The sequence below is a fragment of the Microchirus variegatus genome, assembly GCF_963457635.1.
Source record: "Microchirus variegatus genome assembly, chromosome: 11".
NCBI lineage: Eukaryota > Metazoa > Chordata > Actinopteri > Pleuronectiformes > Soleidae > Microchirus > Microchirus variegatus.
In genome coordinates, this window is record NC_139812.1 from 1,917,445 (window position 1) to 1,932,314 (window position 14,870).

General features: G+C 41.2%; 1 long non-coding RNA gene across 1 annotated transcript in view; it reads right to left on the minus strand.

Annotated features, from left to right (window-relative positions):
• LOC310933692 overlaps positions 1 to 5,434 on the minus strand; it is a 48,102-nt gene extending 42,668 nt beyond the window's left edge. Inside the window, exon 1 of the long non-coding RNA XR_014592958.1 lies at positions 5,312 to 5,434. This is a non-coding gene — a long non-coding RNA (uncharacterized lncRNA). The remainder of the gene's footprint in view (positions 1 to 5,311) is intronic.
• Between the last annotated feature and the right edge of the window lie 9,436 nt (positions 5,435 to 14,870).

A 14,870-nucleotide genomic window follows, 5' to 3' on the forward strand; every position in this document is an offset into this window, starting at 1 on the left:
CTCAACTCTCTCACCCAGAAGACAGAGTCTTGTGATTGGCCAGTACTATTCAGCTCACCCGCTCTCAGAAGCGCAGCTCCCCCCTCTGGAGCGGTGGATGCACTGCTACTCATTATCAAAACATTGTTTTAACAACGTTTAAAAATAGCTTCTTCACGACTCCCCGCCGCAGTCCCTTTTATGACTTTGACCCGGAGTCAGACCCAGAGTCAGAAGACACTGTCGCTCGTGAAACACCTCCACAACGGACGTTATTCTTCTTCTGCGGTTCAGTGTACGCAACCGGATGTGCCCGGACTAGTGCCCGGAGCAGGAGGATCTGCTGTTCCGGAGAACCGCTGTTTACGTAACCGGACCGGGTTTTTTCAGAGATCTCGCTGAGCCTGAGATTATAATAAAACACAGCGTTCTCAGCAGCGGCTGAACTGTTTGTTTTGAACCTTCAGGTGCTTCTTAAACAAGGTAATGACGCAGATACACACTAAAAAAAACAGCGTTAATTGGAACTTCCGGTCTAGGTCCGCTTTAATATTTGTTCTTTGGAAATACACATACATATAATGTGAGTGCCTGGATGTGACCATAAAGAGTTCATGCTGGGCAGGAGTGAGCTTGACTGCACGTCCTCCACCTTCATACTAACACAAGTTCTTCTTCTGTAACATAATAGTCATCATGCGAAGTCATGTCAAATTAGCGAGAAGCAAGACACACTAACTCCCATAATTTACCAACCAGTGGATTTAACCCTCTTTACTACTACTATCCTACCAACCTACTATTAATTATACAATATTATTAAATACTGAAGATTTGTGGGCACCTATAAAGTTGGTCCTATAAGATTCTTTGGGAATAATAAGAGTTCATCCACTTGAACAACAGTCTTTTTCTGCTGGTAGGAGAGCGCTTCTCTACCCGGCAACAAGGAGCTGAGTCATCTCTGTCCCAGGCCTCCCACGCCTACCCACGCTGCACTGTTCTCAGTCTCTCTGTGTGGTGAAGGTGCACAGCCACGGACATGATACCAAAACTAACTGCATCACTTCATCCAGGCCCACGGATGAAAAACACTCATTTACCGTAAACTGGGGGGAGCCTTTGGCGGAACAGGGCTGGCATGAGTGGGTGTGACTGTGCTTTGTCATTTTTGTATTATTTATTTGTGCATGTGTGTGATCTGGCAGAAACCTAATTTCTGAGAAGCTGGTTAAATTTAGAGCTAATATTGTGTTTTGTGGTTGGATTAAGGTTAGGATTACACATTAGACAGATATGATCAGGGATACTTGTCCTAAGAAGAATAGCTTCACAAATGATGTGTGTGTTTAACATTAATGACTAAATGAGGGTCAGTGTCAACATTAATTAAAAAAAGCCAAGCAAAGTGCTGACTGAAATATTTTGGTATATTCATTAATTCGTATACATTCACCGTCTAACACTTTATCCTGTTATTAGTGGAGCCAATCCCAGGGGCCCAAGGGCCAGATATGATAACGCAAAGATTTTGGGGGGGTCAAGGGTCCCTTCAGACCATATAAATGCACAGTTTCATAATAATTGTATTTTCATTGTCACAATTATAATTTTAAGTGGAAATGTAACCAAATCTAAGCCATACAGAAGTGAAAAAATGAAGGAATTCTGCCTTTCTTTCACATCTGGAGTCAGATAAAACAATAAGAGCTGAATTTATCTATCCGTCTGTGACAAATGGGTTTTGAACCAGGGACCGATTTCTCCTTACCAACTGAGCTAATAGGGATGACACAAGACAGAAGCTGTCAGCCATACAAACTCTAACCAAGGACTGCGATTGGCCCACGGGCCGGACTTTGGACATGCCTGCCAGAGACATTTTGCCAGTCCATCAAACACACATTCACATCTATGGTCAATTTAACCCGACAATTACCCTAGTCCTCAACCGTTGGACTGTGGGAGTAAGCTGAAGTACCCAAAGAGAACCCATAAAATATCAAGTTTTTGTCAAATTTGTGTCTCACAAGTTTGTAATTTGGCATTTTAAAAAGACATGTGTGTATCTTCAGGGTTTACCAAGAATCATAAAGTATGTAAGGCATCTAAATGCAACCACTGCAGCTCACTCCCCCTTCTCATTGCCCCGAGTCTAAAAACATCTCATTTTCTATGTTGGTCTTAAGCCATGGAATTATGGAAAATACATGTGGACAGGTTCCATTTTGACCAGAGCTTTGCAAATCCAGATGGAAAAGTGACCGCGGCATTGTGAGAGAGTGTTGAAATCAGCAGCTTTATAATTCTACTTCACATGCACAAAGAATAGAGAGCGTGGAGAGGACATTAAAGAGATGTCGAGTTAAACACAAATAGAGATCGGTATGTCTGAACACTTGGCTTTTGGGCTCATAAACTATAAATAAAGATGGTTCATTTGTCACCAAAAGCAAATTCAAAGCATCTGGATCATTGCCTGGAGCCTGGCTGCAGTATAGGTCCAATAGCCCACCTTCTCCATCCTAGTGGAGGGGACAAACTGAATCCAAGTTCACACTACACAACTTTCACACTCTACAACTCGCTCTCCTGTGATCGAGAAATCTGTCATCATTGTGATTTCACACTACACAACTGACTGTCAATAGTAGTGTGGTAGTACTAGTATGTGTAGTGTCTAAACTATGCTTGGTCATAAACGCAAGCGAGGCAAAGTGTGAAAAGCTAGGATTGATTTAGCTTAATGTCATGTGTACAGGTTGATGCCTGAACTCTTACTGAAGCAGTGCTGTCTGTGATCTTTGCAACATTATGATGCTCATTAGAGGAGCTGCTTAGCAACACGAACCAATGGGGAACGAGTTCTCCATTTTTCCCTTCCACTAAATTTTGCCGCTTGGCTTGAAACTCCCCCCACAGTTTTAAAGGGACACTGCAGTATTTATGGGTTTATATAACCCAAAAGTCTTTTATACATATTATGTGCTCCTGCATTGTCTAGTCGCTGTATAATAGTTTTTGTATAATTTTCGTAGTGTTTCAAAAAGTCATGTAAAATAACATGGTCGCGGGCCGCGGTTGCATAGCCACTGTTAGCAGCGAGACGCCATGTTTCTACGGGAGCCTGTAAGGACAAACGCGAGAGAACAAATCAAGCGTCGCTCTACTTGTAGCGGAAGTCCCGCCTCCTCTCTCTCTGCTTCGTCTGCTACGGCCGCGGTAGCTCCGCCCTCTCCCTCGCCTCACGAACCTCATCTGCTGACACGGAGAAAGACGACGAGGACGACATTTGACCGGCTGAGGATACCGTAGCGCTCAGGGAAGGGAGGGGGTGAGCAGAGGAGCAGTACTTTGTTGTACATTTCAGCCTCTCCTCTAGATGGCACTATAAACTACTTACTTCACCTTCAAGAAACCCCAAATCATCAATGAAAACGTGCGGTTTGACCGAGAATGGTGTGCTGTGTCTTTTCTAAGTCCATTTTCAGCTAGTCGTGCACCCGACGACCCTGATTGGCACCAAGAAAAAGGCACTATCACGCAAAATGTTCTAGTTTTTCACTCTCCTTCTCTCTGGCGGGCCAGACTTTTATTCCCACCATTTTTGATTCTATTTAATGCTATGAAAATGGGGTGAAACATGGTGGCGCGAGTTTATTGGAAGAGCTTCAATAACGTGGCTCCAAGATCACTACTGCAGCCTTGGGTTCAAAATGGTGATTATTGTAGAAACTAGCCACTGGTAAGCTCCTCCAAAAGCTACCCACACGTTTTCTATTTGCGTTTGCCAGCAGGAGCAATCATGTGGCATGAGCTGGCCAACGGTACATAATATGAGATAAGATGTTTGCGAGACATGTAAACAGAGCAGTGCAGCAGTGCTACAGTGGCTTATGTCAATGTGTACTTACAGTATATCACTCATGGTTCCTGATGAGCTGACAAAGTCTCCACCCTGAAGTAGGAGCTAAAATAGCTCCAATAATGAAGTTCTTAGAATTACTATTGATTCCTGTTACTGTGCAGAGTAGACACGCCAAAAAGGGAGGTATTTACTTGCCAGTTATCTACAAGTTATACAAGTTATCTACATTATTACTACCCATAGATCATCACAATCATGTAAATCGTTTGTAATGTCATTTTAACTCCCACATTCATGCATCACAGTTGTATCAAACACATTCACATGCTGCTGGCACAGCTGTCAAGCTCAGGGACACATTGGCATGCAGACCAGCAGAGCCCGGGACTGAATCCCTGACCTCGCGGTTGAAAGATGTCAAGACGACCCACAAACACTAGACACTGATTCATGGCCGCCCATAAATGCCAACCAAAGAGAAATATGAAAATATGTGACGTCTGTAGCTTTTAGCGATAGAAAAAAAAACCTTTCAGAGCTTCACTCCATCTCTGACTTTCAAAAAAAACAACACAGAAGCGTGCTGTGTCATCAACTCTGGCTCTCCCACTCAACAAAGCCTTTCTGTTGATTCAAAAGGTGAAGCTGCATTGCAGTGCAGCAGCTCATATAGCATACAGGTCTTATATAATGTGCATCATTACAGATTGTGAAACTCTCGCAAACGTCACCAACAGACTCATTCCTGTACACAAGGTGACGCAGGTGCTCCTAAGCTGGAGCTCTCTTGTTCCACCTGAGTCCATGTGCTGTAAATATCACCAGGAGTTACAACACTGAAACTTTCACTTCAGCCCTTCAGGGGTCCGGTCGGTGCGTCACACACGTTATCACATGACTACTTTTGGAGAAACTTGCCAAATACAGCCAATAATTGCCACATACGGAGCAACTTCCAAACAAACTGAAAACATATGACCTTACAAAATGTTTCATCTGCTCTGTGATCATCATACCGTCAGGTTTTACATTACATCTTCTATTTTTAAACCGTCGCTGCAAAATGTTTTGCATGCTGCAGCTCTTATCGATGCAGGAAAGTCAAGAACTATGATCTAGTTCATACAACAAAGATGTCTTCACGCCTTTTTGAAGACAAAGGATAAGTCGAATGAATTGAAGGTAATATTCAATAGACATATAACCCCTAACACACTCACCAAAGCTCTCAAAACTTTCCTGCTTTTTAGCCATCAGTTTTCTATACGCTCACAAATAAATAGCTTAAAATCTACATTGCTGAACTGACTGAAGCGGAAGTGCTCATCTAAACTGACGACATGAGCATCTGTGACCAGCAAAATTGTTCAAATATGAAAGATGATAGTTACATAGATGCATTCCTCCTTAGCTTGATCAAATAAAGAGTTAGTGTGCTACAAAGTTGAGCTTGCTTTTACTCACCAGAGTGTCTGTCTTCAACCACCTCTTCCTCTGAAACTCTTCACTGAAAACTAAAGGCAGAGAAAGAAAGAGGGGAGAGGAAAAAGAAGAGAGAAGGAATGTTTTAATCACTCTTAAAGGAAGCCAGATATCTTCCCACACACATTGCTGAGTGTCCCACTCACAGACACAGACACAGACACACATAAATTCAAAGACATCAAGATAATGAATGAAAACTAAAAAAAGATGATTTGGGAGAGGAGAGAAAAAAAACAGATTCAGATTGAAAGAATGCGAGAACAGAAAATAAAGAGGCAGAAGATAAAAGAGGAATGAATAAAATTTCGAAAAAAAAAAAAGCAGATGACAGAGGGAGGGAAGAGCAAAGAGAGAGAGAAAAAAACTAAATGCAAGGCTTGGCTGAGTCATCTGTAACCACCACTTCCTTGCTTTCAGCTCTCTACTAATGACTGGCCAACTTCGGAGGCAAGCACAGGGGCGTGCACGTGCATACACGCACACACACACACACACACACACATGCATCTCCTGTTTTAAGCGGCAAAGGTCTTTCTTCCTCTTTGTTATTTTTTTCCCCATCAAATCACATGAAGGAGGTCTCTCTCTCTCTCTTTCTCTTTCTTTCTCTGTGTGAGCACATGCAAACTCACGGAGGCAAGAAAAACCATGAGTTGACCTCACTGTGTGTCATGAGAAACAGCACAATCTGCACATGGATACAGTCAAAATAAACAGCTCTCCCCTTTTTCCCAGAATTCCCAGGAGCAGAGTTATTTGACTTTTGCCCACCCTGAGAGGACGAGGCATAGTCACATCTCTATAAGATGACAGTGAGGCACATGAGTAGAGCTCTGAGATCACACGCATTAAAACAGGCCGATAGTGATTCTAGACTTTCACGACTTTCATTTAAATAGATTTTGACCTAACTTGTCCTCATACTTGAACGTATTGTTGTAAAAAAAATAATAACATATCCTGTTTTTGTGTGACCTTATTTTTTCTAAAACTGCTTGGAACTCTACAGATTTACACAGACAATAATCTGGAAAGGAGCAAAGTAAAGAGAAGGAAAGGGAGGAAGAAGGACGCAGTAATAAAAAATGAAAATAACATTTAGGAACACCAACTGCCGTAAAACAAGAGCAATACATTTGAAATCATCTGGTGAAAACTGGTTTTAACTACATTCTGTCGTCTATACGTTTTCAGTATGAATGAGTCAGACTCTGGACGCGACAGCGACACAAATCCCCGCCCTGTCCAGCTCTGTCCGGAGGAAATCATGGGAACTCTGAGCCAAATTCATAAATACACACATCCGCCTCCCGGGTTCCCACGCTACTCGCCCACCACAGATACACACACACACAAGTACAGATGGACAAGATATGTGTATATGCATACAAACTTGACAGGAAGAGAACGCACATTCACAGGTTTGTCTTCTATTCATTTGGACAGCCTTTATATATACTGTATATATATATATATATATATATATATATATTTTTTTTTTTTTATTAGACCCATAGCATTTTAGATACAGGCCTCTACCAAACGGTTGAGATGTCTGTTCATAATAACCTGGTTTGCATAATACATACCAGTACAACATTCAGAACAGGTCACATTAATTTAGTGTTAGCGAGTTCAGCTTGATGCATTTTTTTAAATGAGATATAGCGACTTAAAGTGTGGTCGACCAAATGGTTGAGTCGTACCTTAAAGGGTTAATACCCAAACTCAGCCTCAGAAATTAGATTTCGCCTCATCAAGACCCGGTTTTAGGACTACTGGTCCAAAAAAAAAGTCAGTATTTATGTCAGAAAAGGTCTGCAAAAGAAAACTAACACACACACACACACATATACACACACACTGCAACAGTGTTTCTGTGTATATTGCATACTGATGATGAACAGGATATGACAGTTCTGTTACTGCTACACTGCAGACTGCTCGTCTGCCTGGTTTCTGGCGGACGACCTTGCAGCCACACGATGCCCTGCCTTAATGCTCCTCAGCCCCTTCGCCCTCAGCTGAAGTCATGGGTATATTCCAACAGACTCTGTGGGTCCAAGGCAAAGGAGACGTCTGGGCTCCAGATCAAACCAAAGAAAGCTAGTGTCACTGGGCCTAGTTAGGAGTTTTCCGACCGTGGTGACGTTGCAGTCTCCTGCACACAGCCAATAATAACTGTTAACGGCCTCCTCTGAGCATAACGGTTGCCTGATTTGCTTGATGACAGAGGACTATTGTATTGAAGTGAATCATAAGATTTTTACCCTGCATACGTTAAAATAAAGTAATGTAAACTCAGAGCAGATTTTAACCGAAATACTTCGTTTGTACTTTTAAATGGTTTGTATTTATACAGCCTTTTTCTAGTTTTGATGATCACTCAAAGCTTTCACACCAATTCACTCACACTTTCGTACAACGCATCTATGTGCAGCGCATTTTCAATCACTCATCTTTCATACCCATACCCACTGACTTACCCTGGCCACAACTGAGTACACTAGTATACAAGTAATAGAGCTTTTAGTTGAGAACAATTCAAGTACTCTTTTCGTTAGGGATGTGAGAAAATATCGATAGACTTATTTCATGGCTTCATTGAAGCACTGTGTCAGCATGGAAACCTCCGATCACTATGTGGCAGCATGAGTTTGGCCATTTGAACCTCTCCCTCCTCCTCTCACATGACAAATACATCTGTATAATTATTGTATATGCATATAACATTGTTTTTTTCCAATGAGAATTTTACTTTAAAGTTCTGTGGTGAGCAGGCAAGGCAATATTGCGATAAATCACCTTGCCTATAGTATCCCAATACGTATTGCCAGATTCTTGCCAGCACAAGCATGAGTTAAAGGTGAAGTTAGTAGTTTATAGTGCCATCTAGAGGAGAGGCTGAAATTTACAACAAAGAACTGCTCCTCTGCTCACCCCCTCCCTTCCCTGAGCGCTACGGTATCCGCAGCCGGTCAAATGTCGTCCTCGACGTCTTTCTCCGTGTCAGCAGATGAGCTGCTTGTCGCGTTTGTCCTTACAGGCTCCGGTAGAAACATGGCGTCTCTCTGCTAACAGTGGCTATGCAACCGCGGCCCGCGACCGTGTTATTTTACATGACTTTTTGAAACACTACGAAAATGAAACAAAAACTATTATACATCGACTAGACAATGCAGGAGCACATAATATGTATAAAAAAGTGGATTTTGGGTTATATAAACCCATAAATACTACATAGTGTCCCTTCAATCGTCAACATCACTAGTTTCTGGTCTTCTTTAATGGTAAATGATGTCCGTTTTGTCAATGACGTTTCCATTTAGATGAAAACAGACAATGAGTGGACACCAGTGTGAGTGACAGCTGGTATTACTGTACATAATAAGAACCTGGATGCAGATGATGCCCTTGAAATCCTGTTTGCAAAATATCAACATGGCACCGGTAAAATCACGGCTCTGTAGACTTCAAACGGGTGTTCGGTTTCTTATAGGTGATGTCACGGCACAACAGGACTAAACGTACTGTACTGCGAGTGTAGGAATATCTAAAAATCCTATCCAAAAAGCCTATGAAGAGCACAACAAGGAGTTTACTTTACCTGTATTGTTTGGATTTTGTTCTCTACTTTATAGATTCTGCCAGACAAGGCACTGACATACTAAGCATGACTGACCACTTGTGATCAGATTACCCAAGACACTGAAACAAGAAACTGAAACTGTTTCAACATTATCAAGAATATTACACAGGTGTCAGGGTGCACTTTGACTTTTTATCAAACGATCTCAGCCACAAAGATAAGACGCATGGAATAAAAATGGAGGTCTTCATGAGACAGCTTTAAAGCCCGTTTAGTTCAGTGACACGTGGCTACACACACTGACGTGAAGACGTACACACAGAAAGAAAGTAAGAAAGACTGGAAAAAATGCTGGCTCAGCGAAGAGCTCAGTGTGGGTGGACGGTGTGTGGGAGACTTGGTCTATGGATGAGTCAAAGGAGAGACATTGCACACAATATCAGAATGAATAGGACAGCAGTGTATTTTTAGTGTATGTGGGATCAATCTTTCAAGCCTCACATGGCTGTTGATGGGTAAAGCTTTTTTTTTTTATTAAATGTACTAAAGAAGTACTGAGTGTACTTCCTCAAAATACAAAGAATGACCTCAACTGACACTAAATGACACTAAGGTTAAAGCTGGATGACATTTTTAGACAGATTTATATTTGTCTGTTGCTGACATGGTGGAGGTTCCTTAATAGTTACAGTTACAAAAGAAAAGGAACATATAACGCAAATGTACTTTAAATGTTGTTTTTATTTTTAGAAATTAGTGAACAACTTCTTCAACGTAATGATATATATACAGTAACACAGTCACACCAATAAATAAGCCTGGTTTCTTTCTTTTTTTTACCAACCACCTGTTAAAACACACACAGTTTCAGGGTCCATTGATGGTCTGAAATAAAACAAAAAAAGAGTTTTTCTCGACAGAGAAATGCAGACTCAGTCAAGGCACCACCATATAGTGCAATTTCAGTCATTATTTATGGTTGGTTGGAAGTCTGTCTGCTTCCGTCTGCTGAGACCCTGCTGTCTGCCAGTTTGACTGATGCTTTATTATTTCTAGATGTTCAGGATATTAACGTGGGTTGGCTGGGTGAGATGACAGTGCCTCAGAACAGTACCACTGATTGTTTCTTTACGAAAAAAACAAAAAAAAAATAAAGCAGCTTTTATTTCATAAAGGTCCAGACTCCTCTTTTCACCCCTTCAGGCAGAGCTATAAACTACAGTGGCCTTTCCATACCAAAAAGAATGGTCCCTTTTCCTCATCTCAATTTGTATGCCCTTAAATTCCTTTAAATCCACTGCACCTGTGTACATATTTTGTGCTTGTGTTATTGTATGAATCTTTTAGGGCTATTTAAATGCAAAACACCAAGTCAAATTCCCTGTTTGTGTAAATGTACTTGGCAATAAATCCCAAAACGAAACATATAGGAGTCCAGGAATTCACTCACTCATCTTCTACCACTTTCATCCTCTACATGAGGGACATGGGAGGTGCTGGTGCCAATCCCAGCTGACAGAGGGTGAGAGGCGGGGTACACACTGGACAGGTCGCCAGTCCATCACAGGGCCACATAGAGATAAACAAACATTCCCTACTGTCAGTTTAGAGTGTCCAATTTGCTTAATGCCCAACTATGCATGTTCTCTCTGTGTGTGTGAAACCAGAGAACCATGTTTCACACACACACACACAGAGAGAACATGCAAACGCCATTCAGAAAGGTCCTTTGTATCATCTGGGTCGCAAACCCAGGTCTTCTTGCTGCAAAGGCAAGAATCCCAGCTACTACAGCAACTGTGTGGCTCGTATGCAGGAATTACGACCTATATTCATGTTTTTTTGCCCCCTAGCGGTTGTATAAATTACAGCAATCTGGTACCTTGAACGCGTCATCATCAAGCAGCTTCACTGAGGTTTCCACCAGCAGTTCGCTTAGTGGGTAAAGCATTGTACTTTGTGGTCGACATGTTCGATTCCCGCAAAATACTTTGACACGTGCAAATTTTTACTCATTTTAATTAAATGGCTGGATCTGTGCCGCAGGTGCACCCATGGTAAATCACCATGAGAACAATACACAACTCCTTAATGGACATCCTGTGTTTATAGGTCACATATTCAGAAGTATTTTCTTTGTTAATAGAGATATAAAAATGATGAAAACCATTGTATTGTCTTAGTTTAGGCCCATATTATGGATTACTGACGTCATTGTTGCGTAACATTTATTTTTATTTTACGATATTTTGTCAATAGCCGGCCGGTGATCGTTTACCCTTCAATAAGTCGTGGTGTGTGGTAACTGTCAGCTGAATATTTGTATGAGTATCATCTTATAACTAACTGACAACCTCATAACTTGACTGACAAACGGATCGTAATAAATAATCCTGACGTAAATGTGTTCTTCTTCTTCTTCTTTTTTGGAGTTGACAGACTGGACGCAGCTTTCACGTTATTCTGCCCCCTACAGTCTGAAGACGTATCTGCATTTAAGGGGTGTCCCATTTCTCGGTGACAAAATAACCCTCAACACTTGGTTTTGAGGGCCAGTTAAGATTAAGGGTTAAGATAGGAATTGGAATTGGCCCCAAGTTATGATTCATTGTATATTGCATTTTTAGTAGTGATATAAAGTAGCAATAACTGTGCAGAAGTCACAAAAAAGTACTTTCTGCTCAGGTGTGCTTATGTAGTTGGTGAAAGAGCTAAAAAAGGATATAAGACACGCTATATTGCTAATTCTAATACCCTTTGTATATACTGTATGTTTAAACATAGTAAGGGTTAAATATATAAGTTGGTTCCAGTGTGAATGTAGGTTGAACAGTTGCTTGACCCATCGAAATCTGCAAAAGCTACACTATGTAATGTGAAAAGTGGAGAATGATAAGCAAGGAAATCCCACACCAAACCAGGTGCACCCTCCAAAACTGACTCAACCAAAACGTATCATTGCCCCCGGGCTTATTGTATTACACTGTGGTGTTGGTCTCACTGTGACTGTGTCCCCTCCCTCCAAGAAAACTTAGCTTTTTCCTTCTCCATTCTGTCTGGGAGAGTGCAGTCTGAGTCTGGGTCAAATCATGAGTCAGACAGAGCAAAGGATCTGACTCACCTCCTCGTGAGTCTAAACACTATTAGTCTCCAGGTTTTAGACTAAGACGCTATTGTGTTTCTGATTAGCCAGCGGAGGAGCTTTTCCCCTCAGATGGTGTGGGAGTGTGTGCTTGTGTGTACATAAGTGTGTGTGTGTGTGTGTGTGTGTGTGTGTGTGTGTGTGTGTGTGTGTGGTCCAGAGGGTGAATGCATGCGACAGAAAAGAGGGGAAATGTGTGTGTGTTTCATCTGTGATTAATGTGGGAAGAGTGAGACCACCAGGCTTGGACATCTTTGTCTCCGGTGAGGGTCCAGCAGTGACTCATTCTCACTGAAACGCTATTAAACTATGTTTTATATATATATTATTGTAACTTTAAATCAAGTAAATGATAAACAGATTTGACATAAATGTGTTATCATAACAATATATTGACCAAAAAAGTGTTCCAATTCCAAGACGCCTATTAAGACGTCAAGAAAGAACAGTGGGTGAGTGGGTAGTATCAGCATATGGGTTTGTACTTCAGTCAGTTCAGATTATGCTGTAATAAATTGATACGATCATAAAGGACGATTCCAATGTTCTTTTAACTGACTGCTACTCCTTGCTCTCACATTTTCCATCCTTGCAATTGAAGTAATGTATTATCTTCAGTCTATAGTTTATATACAGTTTATATTCAGTCATTTATTTCAGTCACTTAAAACTAGACTATTAACTAACGAGACTACACTATAAACCTGTATATACACAACAACAAATGTGTTTCTTTTGTCTGGCAATTCATTTCTTTTATAAAGATTTAAAGGTGAAGTAAGTAGTTTATAGCGCCATCTAGAGGAGAGGCTGAAATTTACAACAAAGAACTGCTCCTCTGCTCACCCCCTCCCTTCCCTGAGCGCTACGGTATCCTCAGCCGGTCAAATGTCGTCCTCGTCGTCTTTCTCCGTGTCAGCAGATGAGGTTCGTGAGGCGAGGGAGAGGGCGGAGCTACCGCGGCCGTAGCAGACGAAGCGGAGAGAGAGGAGGCGGGACTTCCGCTACAAGTAAAGAGACGCTTGATTTGTTCTCTCGCGTTTGTCCTTACAGGCTCCCGTAGAAACATGGCGTCTCTCTGCTAACAGTGGCTATGCAACCGCGGCCCACGACCATGTTATTTTACATGACTTTTTGAAACACTACGAAAATGAAACAAAAACTATTATACATCGACTAGACAATGCAGGAGCACATAATATGTATAAAAAAAGTGGATTTTGGGTTATATAAACCCATAAATACTACATAGTGTCCCTTTAAGTGTTTGTTGTATAAAGTCCCAAAATAGAAAAAGGACACAAAGCTCCAGCACACACTAACCAGCATGTGTTGCATGCTTTTGAAGTGGAAGCTTACTATGCAAATGAAGACAAAGACAGCCTTTCTAGTATACCATAGTTCCCTGATGCACTTGGGTCTCAGGGTGGGGTAAAAGCAGTGGAGTCTTCCGTTTGTTACATTCCCATCCTAGGTGTCACTCATCCTCACACAATGGACCTTTAAGTGATTGTACTTGTAATTGCTTTTTTTACCTGTTGAAATTGTGGCCCAGCTGATCTATTCAACATAAGAATTTGGGGTGGAATGTCCCGTTAAGGAGTGCATAGACGCCTGCAAAACTTCACTGCAGCTCAATAAATAATCGATAACGTACGCACACACGCACACAAGTATGTTAATGCGGTAGCACAGCTGTGTCTGATCTACAGTGTGTGAACCAAACCCCGGCAGCTTCTCACTACTCTCCTCCATTGTTGTCGGAAAACCATGCTAATCAATATCGCCAGCTGACAGACACCGACCAATCAATACCTCACATTTTCCCTGGAGGAGGGGCTTCACGAAATAATCCGTCACTCTCTGGCTCTGTCTGGAAATCAGAGAGGCTGAAAGAATCCATTGGTGGTGGTGATGCTGGAGGGCACAAACACACCGGCTGGGCCACAAATCTGATGATGTTGACGATGATGATGTGGAAAACACTGCCCCCTTCTGGCTACAAAAATACCAACATCCATACAAAAATACAATGTCTGCTTTAAAGGTAGTTTTTCAGAGTAAAAATAGAGCCTCGAGAGATAAAAGGCAGATACTGTATATGAGGGTGGACTATGATAATAACCTATTATGGATGAATTCACTTTATTTTAGCTTAATTTAAATATTTTTGCCTAGACCTTCAGACCCTTACAGCTAACACTCTTTTTGGGGATTATTTTTTTTATTATTATTATCTTCTTATATAATTACTGTTGCATTTCAGACCCAGTTTCTTTCATTCTCTTTATGGATTCAACCAGAAATTAAAAATAATATCTACGCACATAAATGATAACCTATTGTCATTTTGTTTCTGCACATGTAATCAAGTTCCTCAATATGACCCCTTAAATATAGCAAATTAAAGTGATACATGTGCAGATGCTGACCTTTTATTTCACAGTTTAACAAGAAAATTCAACAGCTGCAGAGCACACAATTTAAAAAGCTGCGGTTCAGAATAATAAATACAATTTTAGGGATGAGATAAGGAGTGAGCTCATGTCTGAATTCCAGCAGTTTTCACACTCAAACAGCAGGTGGAGCCAGATAGCTCTTGTCAATTCGATGCAAAGTCTTTCATTTTCTATTAACTTATCGTATTATTTTATTTTAAGAGATGCATTCTCCTGCTGATGAAGCAACTCTGAGGAAGTGGACTTTCAATTCCCACTCTTCTGTTCACTGACGATTTATTTCTACCATTTTATTTTATTAATAACATTCAGGCTTTATATATCTTGTCGGAAATTCTGCTGTGCAAA